This window comes from Corapipo altera, unplaced genomic scaffold (genome assembly GCF_003945725.1).
Source record: "Corapipo altera isolate COAL_440 unplaced genomic scaffold, ASM394572v1 301, whole genome shotgun sequence".
Classification (NCBI taxonomy): Eukaryota; Metazoa; Chordata; class Aves; order Passeriformes; family Pipridae; genus Corapipo; species Corapipo altera.
The window spans coordinates 5,603,739-5,619,248 of record NW_020884926.1 but is presented as its reverse complement, the minus strand read 5'-3'; the positions used below and the strand labels follow the sequence as shown (position 1 = coordinate 5,619,248).

Sequence of the window (15,510 nt, the reverse complement as noted above, 5' to 3'; positions counted from 1 at the left end):
CGCCCCCGCGTCCGGCCGCGGGGGCGGCGGGACAGGGGGCGGCCGCGCCGGGCCGGGGGGCGGCGGGGACCGGCGGGCCCCGGGCGGGCGAGGGTGGGAGGCGGGCGGGCGGGAGGTTCCCCCCGAGCCGCCCGATGGTTTCTCCCGGAGCTGTCGATCATCCAGAGAAAGCCGTGATTTCAGCCCAAATCCGCCTCGCTGCGCCGCCGGCACCGGGCAAAGGGGCGGAGGGGCAGCTGGAGGGGAGGGAGGGGAGGAAGGGGAGGGGGGTGTCCCCCGGGGATGCCCCCGCCGCCCTTCGCACCGCCTGCGGTCGCCGCGGGCCACGAGCTGAGCATCCCTCCCGCGGGGCTGAGCCCACGCCGCTGCCCGGCGGGGCGGTGAGGAGATTCCCGGCCGGAGAAGGGGATGTATCCAGCAGGATAAAAAAAAAAGAAAAAAAAGGAAATAAGAATCCAAGGAGTTGTTAAAGCCGTGGCTTGCTGCTGGGAGCCCTGAGCAGCCCTCCCCTCCCCATCCCAGCCCCCTGAGACCGGCCCAGGTGGAGATGGAGCAGGAGTTCCCCCCCACTTCAAGCACAGAGCAGCTGTGAGCTGGTCACAAGCCCCACTGACACCACTGGGGTCAAGCAGGACCTTCCCAGAAAGTGCAAGATGAGACCCAGCTCCACCTCTGCATCCCAGCACTCAACAGCCCCAACTCCCCTCGGTGCCTGGGAGCCACATCTGCCCTGTGGGCATCTCCGGAGCCAAACCCTGTTCAGGACATAGCAGGAGGGTTGGGATCAGATGGTCTTTGAGGTCCCTTCCAACCCAAACCATTCAGTGGATCTATGACATACGTGACTGCTACCAGGACAGCTTGCCCCACGAGGTCCCTCTACCACCACCCTGACATCTCCTCCTCCCCCCGTCCAACCCTCCAGCATCCATGTTGTACCCGGCAGTGCCCTCTGCTCACCCCCCAGAGCTGTGTCCCAATTTCTGCTGGCTGGGAGGTAGGGTCAGATGTGTCCTGCGAGAACCATTTCTGTCCTGGAGAATCTTCTCAGGGAGGTCACACCCTGAACACGGAGCTCTGCACAAGCTGTGCCAGGCTCGTAGGCAGGACCTGAAGACCCACTGGACTTCCAGGAGGGATTTCTGTCCTTCAACTCACCAAAGTGTCTAAGACATGGAAAAGACAGTACAGGCTTCACTGTGCTCTTCCTTGTCCCTTTGCTGCACCAGCAGCTTGAGCACCTTGTCTTCCATGCCTTGACCCATCATTTCTGGCTACAGGAAATGATTCCACAGGAGTGTTTAGAGGAGGTCACAGCTCCCTGAGTGTGTTGGCCATACATGTGAGCCAAATGTGCTTCCTCAGCTCCATGTGGACAACTGCAGGCTCTGATCTGCTTTGGGAGCTCCTGTCACTGCAGATGTTGCTGCTTATCCAGGTTGGCCCCGCGTTCAACACAACAGCCTCTGGAGAATCCTGTGGCCCAGCTCCGTTGTGTGTGGCGAAGTTTTCATCTTTAGTGCCTCTGTAGGGAACATTCTTGCATGGAAGAAGGAGGCTGAAGGCCAGGGACAGCCAGTGACCTTGCTGCTCCTGCCTCCAGAGGATTTCCTCTCCAGGGCTAGAATCCCAAGGATCCTCAGCAGTTATTTACCCATTCCAGCACTGCCCCAGGCTACCCCATTTCCCAAGCTCTTTCCTCACTCTCTGTTGCTCTGGAGCCGTCAGCAATGTCCATCAGATGTCTGAAAGCACTCACCACTTCCAAACTCTTCCAACCCTTCTTCATCCCAGGGCTGTTGCTGTGTCCTGCAGTGCTCTGAATAGGCATATCCCTGAGGATCCACCAGTTCTCCAAATTACGAGCCCAAGAGCAGCAGTCCTGTCCATTTGACACCCAGACCCTCTGGATTTTCTTGCAGCACTCCCCAGTGCTGCACTGCCAGACACAATGGGAATTTTGTTCCAAAGGAACAGCCACTGGAGACCTCTTCTCTTCTCCTTTAGCATTCCCTTAGGCTGTTGCTGATGGAGATGGATCTTGGACTATGCAGACATTGTCTGGCTGCTGCACTGACTTTGAGGTTCTTATGTTGCTCCTTGGAATCTGTTTTCTGCCCTGAAGATGCTCTTCAGGGTCAGTCATGAACTATGAGCACTGGTCCCACCTCATGCCTTCTCTCTGCTCCCAGGAAGGGCATTCTATGTCTGTTGCAACATTTTGGAATCCATGTGAAGGCCTGCCAAGGTTTCCAGTCACTGTCACAAACTTGCTGTTCCCCAGGCAATGCCACCAGTATCCACCTTCTGACCTGAAGCCACAAGCCCCTCTGGTCACCAAGCCACTAGCTCTGAGCAGACCAGCAAGTGCCACAAAGCCCCACGCCGTGACAAGCGACTCCAGACCTCCTCCAATGCCCTTCCCTGTGCCTTTCACTCACTCTGCACCAGGTTTAGTGGCCTGGTCACAGATTAGGGAGCGCTGTGTGTCCTCAGCCAGCCACCACACTGTGAGCTGATGATGCTCTCCTTGCTGCCATCTGGTGACAAGTGGACGAGGGACTGTGTCACATGGATGTGGCCACCTTGGGAGTCAAGCTATATAGGTTTTACTGGTACTTGCTGCCCACAACTAACCCTTGGGCAGCACTACAGCTGCAGGAGACTCAAACCCTGCTGCAGAGAGCATTAGGTAAAGCCTTGATGGGGTCACAAAGAGGGGACAGCCACCCCTCCAGCTGTACCTAAGTGTTAGTTTACATCAAAAGGTGGTTCTCTGGTAGACAGAGCCAGGAGAGATGCCATCTCTGGGACATTAAAGTGGGTTTGATGGTGACGCATTTAATGCAGCATTTTCAGTTCCTGGTGCAGGAAGAACAGGTTCCATTTGCACATGAAGCCCTTGGCTCATCACACCTGGAGGAGGTGACTCCCTCTCACCCTCTGCAAGGTTAAAGTCCAACCTTTGACCCAACACTACGTTGCCTACTATACCATGGCACTCAGTGCCACATCCAATATCTTCTTAAACACCTCCAGAAATGGTGACTCCATCACCTCCCTGGGCAGCCCATTCCAGTGCCTGATCACTCCCTCTGTAAAGAATTTCTTTCTAATGTCCAACCTAAACCTCCCCTGGCACAGCTTAAGACTGTGCCCTCTTGTCCTGCTGCTGGTTGCCTTGGTCATCCTTGGTGATGCCAAGGAGCCTCAGCTACCAGAGACATTCAAGAGACGCTCTTGTGGTCCAGGGAAGCTACTTGGTCAATCTCAGTGCCCCAGTCGAGGGAGAGGGCAGTTTATTTGGGATGGGAGAGATGGGGAGTGAGTCCCAGGGTGGCACCTGGAGCAATAAATCTGTCTGTGCAGTCCCACCAAGAGCAGGCAGGGAGCTGGTCTGGGGCCACTGAGAGACACCCTGCAGGGAACCAGCACCCTTGGTCATAAACCAGCACCCTTGGTCACGTCTCTGCATGCAGGAAGAAAGCTCTCCACCTCTTGGCTGAATCCCTTGAGCTCCGAGGAGCCTCGAGCTTCCAGGAGCAGGCTGGGAGGAGGAAAATATGAGCATATTTTTACAGAAATTGGAGTCTCCCTGCAGCAGCAAATCCTGTAAAAGCAAAACCCAAGTGAAAAGCAACTTCAGCTGTTCTGGCTCTGGCTGTGATGGGCTTGGCCCTAGGCCAGTGAGTTAATTCTGCCTATTAACTAATAGTATAGTATTGTCGGTAAAGATTCATTGCTAAACTTATGTTTTTAAGATATCACTTATCATTTAAACACTTAACTCTTGATCCTCGAACATGTACAGGCACCATGTAGCCCTGCAGCCATGCTGCAGATAACCAAAGCCACCGCTGGCTGGGGAGGCTGGGCAGTGTTTAACCCTTTTTCTCCCTCTTTGTTTGAGTGATAAATTGTCTGAAGTAGCACTATCCAGAGGAGAGCAGGCCCTCCCGCTCAGGGACTGCATATTATCACCTACTTAATGTTCCCCAGCTCAGCAGGGGTGGAGGAATTGTTCCCAATAGCCAGTTTTTCTAACCTCTTGAGAAGGGTGTGTGAACAGCAAGAAACCCCACGGATATCTGTGACTGCAGCCTGTCACCACCACCAGAGGTGACCACCTGTCACCTCCGTCCTTCCTTGCCTTTCCCCAGCACCTTGAGCGCTCTGCAGACTGAGGGAGAAGCAGGTCTGGTCCTTTGGGGGGGAAGGGTGGGAGCAGGAGGGGCTCCCCACCACCAGGCTGAGCCTTGGGTGCTGCCCAACACCTCACAGCTCGACATCCCTGCTCTGATCTGTCCCATAAAACCACAGCTTTCAAGGATCTCAGACCTCTCCCCGTCAGCCCAGAACAAACCAGCACCTTCACCAGGCATAACCAGTCACTGGCCACCACCCAAGCAGGCGTTGGCTGCAGCCCAGTGCCCTCCCCACCCCACTGGGGTCACTGTGGTGAGGTTTCTCTGCACACAGTCAAATCAAGATAAAGCTTTTACATCCCTTTATGCTTGGTGAGGGCACCTGGCCCTGGATGACTCCTGCTGAAACGCGACACTGGACAGCCCACCTCACTCAACCTGTTTAGCTTGTTGCAGGGACCTGTGGAGGGGGGAACCAGCAGCTCCCTCTCCCCTTCAGCTCTTTCCTCCAGCATTTCTCAGCTCATCTTTTGCTACCTGAGGGATTCATGTGTGTAGGAACTTGGCACCAGGGAAGGGGGAAGGTGAGAGGACGGCACTGGGCAGCTGAGCCTGCACTGGGACCCCCAGGAACGAGGCAGAGCCACCGAAAAGCTTCAAGCGAGGATTTCATCTCTTTGGGGGGACAAGGGTGGCTGCAGTGAGGACCCAGGATCAAGGAGTGGAAGGTAACACCGTTCCTGTTGCTGTTGCAATGTTTGAGGTCTGAGGGTTTAGCTAAATTAGGAAGGGAAAGTCAACTGCAGTAATGGTTTGGAGGGTTCTCCACTCCGAAAATGAATGAAACTTTTGAATGGTAGCCATGGGAACAAATTAAAAGAGAAGAGGTGCTTTTGAAACATTTAAAATAGATTTAAAACTGTCGAATCGAGCAGGAAATTTGGGATATTTTGTTCAACAGCTAATTTGGACCCGCATTCAAAATTAAAAGCAGATTTTGGAAAAATAAAGTTTGTAAAAGTGTCTCCTGGGGGACTGCAAAGATGTCAGGTCTTCTTGAAAAAAGTTATTTTGGTAAATAAGCAGGACTTTGGAGAGACAGAAAGGGGAAAATGGTGAAAAGTAGGCAAATTTAAATAAGACATTGTATTACATATTTATTTTTAAATAAAACCAAGGATTTCCTGATTTGTAGAATCATATGACCATTAAGGTTGGAAAATACCTCCAAGATTATCGAGTCTAACCTTCAACCAAGTACCACCACCTTTCCAGAATGTAGAGAAATGCAATCATCAAGAATATAAAGTATCACTCTGTTTTAAAAAACACATTTAAAAACCGGTATTTAGATATACTGCAAAGAATAGGTGGAACCATCACCAAAATATCATGTTATATATATAAACCTAATCCCAAATACTTTACAGCAATGAGGCATGACTGGCAGAAGGTGGAGTTTGTATTCTGGAAGATATTTTCATTTTAGTCCTTGATTATAGCCAGAAATAGCAATGTTAAGAGAATAAATCTGCCCAGTGGGTAACCTCTGATGAAAAACTGCCAGGCATTACCTACTGACAGGGGTAACAACATAAAAGGATGCTTGATTTAATTGCTGTCATTTGTAAAGACTTTTTTTTTAAAAAAAAGGATGTAACTCAAGCTAGTTTGTGGCAGGGAACCCAAGGTCCAGAGGTCTTCAAGAAAATAGTTTTAAAGTCATTGAAAGGAAGGTAAAAAAGCTAAAAAGTCAGACTCAGGTCTATGTTTAATACTATAAAATTACAGGGTGGCATCTTTGAAATTGAAAATGCTGAAATGGCGTTTAATAGGAAACCAGGGAGAAAACTACCTGGTATTTGTCAGTGCTGGTGTTAAAAGTAGGAGCTTTGCAAATGCATATGAACACTATGAAAAAATGCAACATTACGTGTTACGTTGAAGGCACTTGAGAGCAAAGTGCTCTGGTGCCCCGAGACAGTAGCAGTTTATGAGAAGGCAAATACAGGATCAGAGGCAACAGCCCAGTGAGAAATTGCTCTTTCCTCCTAAGAGGTGATTGCTGTAGAAATACAGACCTGAAGGAGGCAGCCACATCTGGAAAAGAGACAGGTTATCATAGCCAGGCTGGATGGGGCCCTGAGCAAGCTGGTCTAGAGGAAGGTGTCCCTGCCCATGGCAGGGGGGTAGAACTCGCTGATCTTTAGGGTTCCTTCCAACCCAAACCATTCTACCATTCTATCCATGTCTTTCCAAAGGGAAGCAAGCTACAGGAGATGTGGTGGCGCAGAGAAAGCAGAGCAGTGTGCAGGCAAACAGGCAAACAACCCCCCCCAGGAGGTCTGGAGATGAAAGGTCAGGAGTCAGTGGGAATGGGGCTCGTGCTGCATGATTGGCATTTCCCATTTTCCCTTTGGGTCTTGGAATATCCATGTCATTAAGGCCTGGACTGAAATGTGACTGAGCTGGAACAATTCCTACAGAGTAAGATGGATGGCAAGTGCATGCACAGGCTCCTCATGCTGATATTGACTGACTTACTATTTTTTTATTGACAATTCATCAGAATAATAATCTCTAGTATTGAGTTATCATAGAATTATAGAAGGGGTTGGGTTGGAAGGGACCTTAAACTACATCGAGTTCCAACCCCCTGACATGGGCAGGGACACCTTCCACTATCCTGGGTTGCTCCAAGCCCCATCCAACCTGACCTTGGACCCTGAGGATGGGGCAGCCACAGCTTCTCTGGGCAACCTGTGCCAGGATCTCACCACCCTCCTAGGGAAGAATTTCTTCCCAGTATCCCATCTAACCCTGCCCTCTGGCAGTGGGAAGCCATTCCCCTTGTCCTTGTCACTCCTGTCCATAGAGGGAGGGGAAGCAGGAGGAGTGTTGGCTGTGCTGCAGGAGCAGGAACCTGCTCTGAGCCTGTCTGTGTCTCTGGCAGGGAATGGAAGGAAGCACTGCCCAATTAACCAAGATGGATGGAGCATGGATGCCCCTGGAACAGCCTGTCCACCCACTCTTTGGGTTGCTGCCCTGGCAAGCCTCCTGAGGGGCCTGCCAGCAAAAAAGTTCTCAGGTGACTCCTGGCACCTTGTCATGGTGCCACGGCACCGCTGGGACAGGGGCAGAGCGGGTAGAGAGGCCATGGCACAGGCCCCTGCCCTGAGCACCGAGCACAGGGGGCAGCAATGGTCACAAAGCTCATGGGTTCATCCTTTCCTCGAGCCTTCAGTGTGGCCAATGGAGGAGGCTCTTCGCTGTTTTCCATCCAGGACTTGGTCCTTGCATCTCCTGGGATCCCCTCGACCCATTGGCATCAGCGTCCTGCCTGGACTCTGTGGAACTTCTCTTTGAGTCCTCCTCTGGGGACTCTCATGAGCACCTGGGGCTGCTGACTCCTCCTGCACCCATCGAGGTGTCCCTGCTCCTGCACGGCCATGGCATCAGGGCTGAGTCTCTCACAGCCATTCCTGGCACCAGGAGTGTACAGGGTGCCTTGATGGGTACTGTGGTGGCCATAAGAAAAGTCCCTGGAAAACAGAAAAAGCGTGTATCAGAGGACAGTCAAAGACCTCAGGGTAAGTGCTATCTGCCAGGGGAGAGTCCATGGGGTTTCTCCAAAGGGGAATCTTGCTCCACAACTCCTCAGAGCCCTTCAGTGTGGCAAAACACACGTGGTCAGTGCAATCTGTCCCTGGCATGTGCTGGGAGTTCCAAAGGCTTTCCATTAAGTCCTTCCCCAAAATTTTTTTAAAGAAAACAAGGAGCCCAGAGCATCAAGGGGGTTCCTTGTTGTTGTAGTTGCTTAAGCAGAGAGGAGTAAGCAGAGGGAGGTCACCAGTCTGAGCTGGACCCAGCAACAACAGCCCCAGAAGTGGCAGGAATAGGAATGAGCAGGGAGGTGCCAAAGGACAGGTGATGTCATGGGGAAAACAACCACAGCTTCACTTGCACAGTGATGAGGCTGCTCTCTGTCTTTTCCCATCAAGACCATCAAATAACACCTGTGTGAGGTCCAGGTCCAGGGTCTAAAAGATTGGGGTTCGGGAATAAAGGAGGTTCTTCACACAGGTGGGAGATGAACAGAGGACCTCCTCAGCAGAGCTGTGGATACACAAAACTTGTAGGGATTCAAGTGGGGGCTGGAGAAGCTCTTGGAAGGAAAAGTCAGGAATCAATAACACACAGGGAATTAAAATAGTTTGGAGGTAAGGGAGAGCAGGGGGGGGATATAGAGGCAGGGATGTGCCAGGTTGGCTCTGTGCTGAATCCATTGCTTAGCAGGAATACTGAGGAGGAAATAAATCAGCCCCTGATTTACCTGGGAGGACAGATACTTCTTCTCAACTGGTTTTTAATTTGGACTCAATTTCCAAGCCCGGCTGTTCAGATGTCTCTGAGATAAGTGATCTGTGTAACGTCTCAGTCAAACAGGATTTTCCTTCTTTTCAGACAGCAAAGCTGTGCTCTGTAAGTGGATGTTCCAGCTAATGAGGTGTTAAGTGTAGAGAGAATCACAAGTACTTGAGGGCAGATCCAGCTGGTAGTAAAACCAACAACCAGCACCAAGATTGTCCTCAACTTCCAGGCACAACTTCAGACAAAGATACTGTCCTAAGGGCAGGACCGAGGGAAAACCTGGGAAACAGAACCACAAAAATATGGCTGTATTTCATGTCGTGTGGCTCCACGTGTTCCCTTTCCTTGGGCCAAAGGAGGAGGCTGATGACAAGGGACAGACAGAAACAGTGACTTTCAACTTGCAACAAGGGGCAAACCAGGAACAGCCCCCAGAGGCCTGAAATACCAAAGTTTGCTGAAGAAATGTCCCCAGAAGATGCAGTGGATTCTGTCAGGGAGGTTTAGCACAGGTATCTGCTCCCAGGAGAAGGGAGCTGTCTGAGCCTGAGCTACGTGCCTTGGCTGCTCATCAACCAGGCATCCTCGGCAGTATCCTCAGCACTGCAGAGGAACAGGGTGAACCTTCAAGCCAAATTTATCATCTGCCCACTTTGTTTGCCTTTGGAGCAGCCCAAAAGCCCAGCTGCACCCACACTGAGTAGCCCTGGTCTCCATCCCTCCACAGTGGAGGGCCCAGCCACCTCCATCTGTCCTCTTGCTCTGTGCACAACAGGCCCAGGAGCAGCAGGACTGCCTGGCACAGGGACAGGGGGGATGCACAGGCTCTGAAGTGACCTGGTCCACACCACAGAGTCAAAAAATCGCAATGGTATTTTCTGAAAGGGACTTTCTTAATAATTCTCTGTGGACGCAGGCTCAGCTGGGACATCAGATGGACACCAGGATTAGGGAGGAAGCCCTTGAGGAGGCTGGAGGAGACCAGATGGGGCAGAGCAGTGTAAATGTCCTGCAAATGCAATGTCAGGACACACGTAGATGTCGTAGCAAGGGACCTGAGCATGGGGGATGGAGGACCAGAAAGAGGTAGGAGAAACACAGCAGGTTAGCTCCAAGAGCAGCCTGTGGCAGATGTCCTGCTGGTGGATGATCCAAGTGGTGCTGAGAGTCCACAGTGCCTCAGGGTGGGTGATAGGACACTGCCAGCTCCAAGACTCACCTGGCCTGAGGAAACCTGGGATTGCAGGAAATCCCTTGGAGCGTTTCCAGGATCTGACCAGACACAGCCATGTCTACCCTGACCTAGTGGGTCACGTGAGTTTCCACCACCACCTCCAGGATGCATGGGTATCTCCTGAACCGACCTTCTCTGGGACACAGCTCATAAACAGCAGCAAAAGGAACAGCTAATTATTCCTGCAGTGCCTGAAGCCATATGGATATGGACATGGATATGGCTTAGCAGCCATGGTGTTTGATGGAAGTTTGGACTTGATCTTGGAGGTCTTTCCCAACTGTAATGATTCTGTCACTCTGTGATTCAATTGCTGTCCCACTGCTGCAGGTGGATAAAGACACATCTCTGGACTGGGAGAGACCTCAGGAGCAGGGATGGGAGAGCTGGGAGAAAGGCTCCAGCACCAGGAGCCTTGCTGCTACCCAGCATGGGACAGCACTTGGCATCGGCTGAGCAAGGTCACCAGTGGATGGAGCCCTGGGAATAACACAGGACTGGCAGAGTGCCAGCATCTCTCACAGCACTGGGGCTTATCTTTAACAGTAACAACCACAGCAGCCCCACCTTGCTGGAAAATACCTGCCCGGTGCTGGAATCCTGCATCCCTAGACAGAGCCAGGCATCCTGCAGGAGCTGAGCCGTGTTATCTGCCGGAGGGGGATTACGCTGGGAAAATGGCTCGTTGGGGATTGTATATTAACAGGATATGCTCGGCTAGTTGACAGGAAGCAATAAAGTAATTTGAAGGAGACTGGGAGAGAGTGTGTGAGTTCCTGCGTCTGTGTTAAATCACGGCACTAGATAAGCAAACAGCGCGGCCCCGGGGCGGGGGGAGCACTGCCAACAGGGACACTGCCGGTGCCAGAAACCTCCGGGAGCTGCCGCGAGTCCAGCTCCAAGGCAGCGTGGCAGTCAGTGGGATTGCAATTACAGCTCTCCCATCCCTGCGGGATCCCGTCCCTGTCACCGCAGCACCGCGAGGATGCAGGAGTGGAAGGAGAGCATCACTCAGCAGCCCAGAGACCTCGGTGGCTGCCTGTAGGAGCCCATCCCACCCGCCTTTAGGGGCTCCAGGAAGGAGCTGCTCCTCCCAGCAGATCCAGGCCTGCCGGAGGAAGGGGAGGAGAGCCAAGACAAGAAATATGTGCAACTGCGGGGAGCGACGTTGCACGAGCTGCTGAGTGAAGGGCGAGCCAGAGTCTGCCGTGAGGATGAGGGGAGAAGGGGCTGTCGGAAAACATCAGGCACTTCGGATTTGGCGACTGGCGCGGATCTGAGCGCCCTGCTCGGATCCTGCCTGGTGGAAGCGGAACCTGCCGGGTGTGCCAGCCAGCACAGCACCTGGCGCTCAGCCTCCCATGTCCTGCTGGAATCACACACAGCAAAACGTCAGCAGCGTTTCTCGCTCTCGTGGAGGCTTCGCTGGCCTCCAGGAGGGGATGTTCGATGCCTTCTGATGCAATCTCTGATCCTTTTCGTCAGGGATATACTTTCACACGCCAAGTGATTGCCTGGGAGCTCGCTGCCACGGGATGTGAGCTCCATGGGATCAACAGAAGCTTGTCTGCATTTGGTGGGGGCTGAAGACACTCAAAGTGCTCTCTTCAGAATAAGGGAAATAAAAAATCCCATATACTGCCTTCCACCAGAGGCACAGAAATCCACCCCTGACTCTGGATCAGTGCCAAGGGCTCCTAGCCAGGCTGATGTGCAGGGAGTGCAATAGGGCTTGGAGCAACCTGGTCTAGTGGAAGGTGCCCCTGTCCATGGCAGGGGGGTTGGAATAAGTTGACCTTTAAGGTCGCTTCTAACCCAAACCATTCTGTGATTCTACGAAAGTACCCTTGGCAACAGTTTATGTCAAAAACTGCATCTCACCATGAAGTGCCTCACACTGCCCTTCTCAGAGCTGGCCTCTTGGTGTATGGAGCACTGTCCAGTGGGCATCAGGCACTCCTGAACCTGACCAGCATGTTCTACAGGGCTTGAGCACTCACTCTGCTGCAGCTCTGCTATGAGGAGGCTTCCCTGGAAGCTTGAGGGTATGATGCAGGTGGAAATCTGCAAGCACTGGAAAATAAGTCCATGACAGCACTTCTCATGAGCATGTTGGTTGCATTCCATGGGGCATCATAAGCCCTTCCTGCTAAGGAGGCAGTGGTGACTGGGGTAAGGGTGGAGGTCACTGGAGCAGAAATGGTTGGTCAGACACAGTGAGGTAGGGCCACTATTACGTTCCTCATTTTCTTTTTCAACATTCCCTCCCTGATCCCTGCACTGATGTTGGATCACCAGTGCAAAGAGTCACCGACGATGTTCTTGCACCCCTCCTTCCTCCCACGCACCTCACAAAATTTTTGGAATAGTCAGGCGGGACAAACACAACTTGTTCCCCTGCCTGTGGAAGAACTGCTCCAGCTGGCTCTTTCAAATGCAGCCAGGCCAGCCAGAGCTCAAAGTTATCTGATGGTCATGCTCAGCAGCCAAACCCCCGAGTCCTTCCCACAGACCTTTCCTGACACAATCTGGATGGCCCAGGCTGTGCCAGTGAGCCAGCTGGCTCCCTGGAAGGGTGTGTAGGTAGTGCCCAGAGCCTGAGATGACAGCAGGAGCTCAGGTGAGGTGCTGTGCAGACCTTCCCACGGGTGTCACTCAGCAGACTGGTGTGGGTGGCCCGTGGTGCCCTCTGACAGGCGGTGCCCTCCAACATCCCCCCCTCTCCCTCAGTCTGTCGCTGTTTGTGTCTCTCACTGTCTCACCCGGGAGAGCCTCACACAGACTGTCTGACCTTCATCACCAGCTTGGCACCAGGAGTTACCCAACCTGCTCCTGAGTCATCTCTGCAGGCAGCAGAGAACAGAAGCCTCCAGATAATGGATGTACCCATTGTCATCCACCCTGATCACAGGGCTTGGGAGCTGCTTTGGAGGTCCCCAGGTGGGAATTGGCTGTACTCCTGCATTCCTGCTTCGCTCCTGAATGGTTTCCTCTGCCATGTGGCTGGAAACCTGAGGTACCCTGATGGGACAGCCCAAAGCAGTCACATCCCAACCTCAGTCTTGCTCCTGCCTCCTGAAGAGACCTGGGGCATCCTGATTTTCTTTGCCTCTCCAACATTTTATGTTCCCTGACATCCCCCCCCACCTGCAGGAAAGAGATGTTCTCCCAGAGCACGACCCAACCACCTCCTGGCAGAATTGGAAGGGCTCGTGGAGCACTGGCTCCAGGCCACCAGAGAGGAAGGACCACTCCCTGGACTGGACTGGCTCCAGGCTAGAAGGATGGACAAGCTGCCTTGGCTGCAGTAATTAAATCCTTCACCCAAACGAGAGAGAGAACATCCCATCCTCCCCACTTTCGCCACAGTGCTGCAATGTGCAAGTCCCTGCCATCACTAGGCAAGCACATCAGTCATCCCCCAGGGGTCTTAGGCTGGACTTAGGTCACTTGGGCTCTGTCCTCGCTGTGTGCAAGCCTTGGCAGGGCTCCCAGCTTCTCTGGGTCAACTGTCCAAAACCACCCATCACTCTGACCTAACCTTTCAGATCTGCTCACCCATGTCTGAGCATCTCAGCGTGGCTGCCCTGAGCCTGGGGGAGCAGGGAGCGAATTCCTGGTATAGACTGACCTGGTTTAGACACGTCCTTGGGCTCACCAATGCACAAAGGCTGCAGGATGAGCAGGAAAAAGAAGAGCCAAACCCAGGGGAGACAGGATGTTTGCTGTCCTGCAGCACCAAGAACTGGGTATCAATGTGTGTCATTTACTGAGTCAGCACCTGCTTCTAGGAAGGGACAGGTGTTTTCTCCAGGCCAGACTAAAAGTATTCCTGGCTTTCCCCCATCTTGGGAAGAAACATAAGTCCTATTAGCCTGGCTCTGCTTGTGTGGGATCAAGCACCATTATGAGCCCACTGGCTCCCCACCTGGCCAGGTCACTTCCATCCTCCACCAGTTCCCAGCAGGTCTCCACCGGTCAAGGCACCATTAAACCCACGGAGGGTGTTCCTCTGTGCCCAGGGAGCCATCACGGCTCTTCTGTCTGGAGGCACCAGGCTCTCTCCATGCCCACCTCGCTCCCATCTCATCCCCGGGGTCCAAGAGTGGTCGGGGGGGGGGGGGGGGGCGGCACTCCCACAGTCGCCACCACATCTGCCTCCCCCTCCCCCTGTAAGCCAACCCCCCGCCTCCTCGGCAGAGCTGTGTTTCCAGCCCGGCTCTGCACTGGCGTGGCTTGGCCTTTCTTCCTTTTCATCCCTTTCTCCCTCCCTGAATGCGCTTTGGTTGCTTTGGCGGCGAGGGGCAGGGAGAGCCCCGCTCCCCCCTCGCTCCCGGGGATCCCCCCGGCAGATGGGGCCGGGATATGAATGTGCACACAGTGAAGCCCCTAAGAGGATTTGCTGGCGCCCCTTTCATTACGAGCCTTTGTGTGCTGCTCCGCTGCGGTGGGACGCCCCCGAGTTCTCCCCCGGCTCCTCTCTCTTCCACTCCAGAAGAAAAGAAAGTGCCTATAAAGGCCTTGTTTGTCCGACTTGTTTGAGGGGACCATATTGCTGTAGGTGCCGCGGGTCCCGGCGTGACAGCGTCGCCCCTTTGAGAGCGGGTGACGTGCGGCTCCCTCCTGGGAGGGTCCGAGCGGGCGGCTTAGCCAGGCGCTGGGAAAAAAGGTTTCAGTTGCATTTCAATGTCCATTGAACCCTGAATCCCCGGCGATGGTTTTTCCAGAGGGTCCGCAGACAGACAAAGCCACGGAGGAGGAGGAGGAGGCTGGGAAGATGCTTCACGTCCGGCGGTGGGCGAAGGACCTGTTAACCCCCCAAAATCCCATCCCGGCGAGCCGAGCAGGGCTGGCGATGTTGCTTTTCCAATGACATCTAGTGGTAAAGACAGGGAAGGAGGGAAACGTCGGCTGGGTTTTCCTGGCTCGAGCACGGCATCTCCCGCTGCGGCATTTTGCCCTTTGTATGGCAGCAGACAGCCCCCAGTGAAGAGGGAAGCAAAAACAAGCCGCACAATAGCCTCGGCGGCCCCGAGATGTCAAACAGCCCACCCCGAAACGTGCTCTGCTCCCTGGGCTTCGTCTCGGATTTTCAGGGGCCCCAGAGCAGATGTCTGGGCTGGAAATGGAAGCAAACACAGGCGCATCTATCGCCTTCCCACTCGGTCTGTGCTCCAACACGTTCCCCTGTTTGCTGCCAGCTGCTCAGAGGCAGGTATGTGGCATAGATGTCAGGCCTGGGAATATCTCCAGTGCAAGCAGGGTGTTCACACTGTGTCCTGCATCAGCCACAGGTGAAGTGGCCCTGAACCATGGAACTTGGCTCCGAGGATGCTCATGGGGCATCTCATCCCAGCTGAGGTGTCCCCCAGGACCTAAGGTGGCCCTGGTAGGGGGATGATGGGTTGGTTGAGGTTAAATAACAGCCTGGGCTGCTCAGTGTTTAACTAAGGTGTTGGCAAGAGCTTCCATACCTCACCAGAAATGGAAAACCCACTCTGGGGGGCACACACGGGAGAGGTTGGTCATTAATGTCCCCACTATAGGGTTTCAGTGCAATTTCTTACTGTTTACTATGCACCAGACCATCCACACTGCTGGACCATGAGCTGCTGATAGCTGATGGATGTTGTCCCCTGGCAAAAGAGACCACGGAGCCTAAATTCCCTCTGGCACAGCCTGCCTTCTGCTGCAGATCACCTTGGCTTCACTGGAAGAGGTTTCCCAGGGAAGCTGTGGCTGCCCCATCCCTGGAAGTGT

At 53.6% G+C, this 15,510-nt stretch overlaps 1 protein-coding gene across 4 annotated transcripts in view; it reads right to left on the bottom strand.

Moving 5' to 3' along the window:
- The window catches only part of EPHB2 (EPH receptor B2), a 136,074-nt gene extending 122,674 nt beyond the window's left edge, over positions 1-13,400 (bottom strand). For all 4 annotated transcript variants that reach the window (XM_027658010.1, XM_027658013.1, XM_027658011.1 and 1 more), the window contains exon 1: positions 13,382-13,400. The gene's annotated coding sequence lies outside the window, so the exon portion shown is untranslated. The remainder of the gene's footprint in view (positions 1-13,381) is intronic.
- Positions 13,401-15,510: the final 2,110 nt, after the last annotated feature.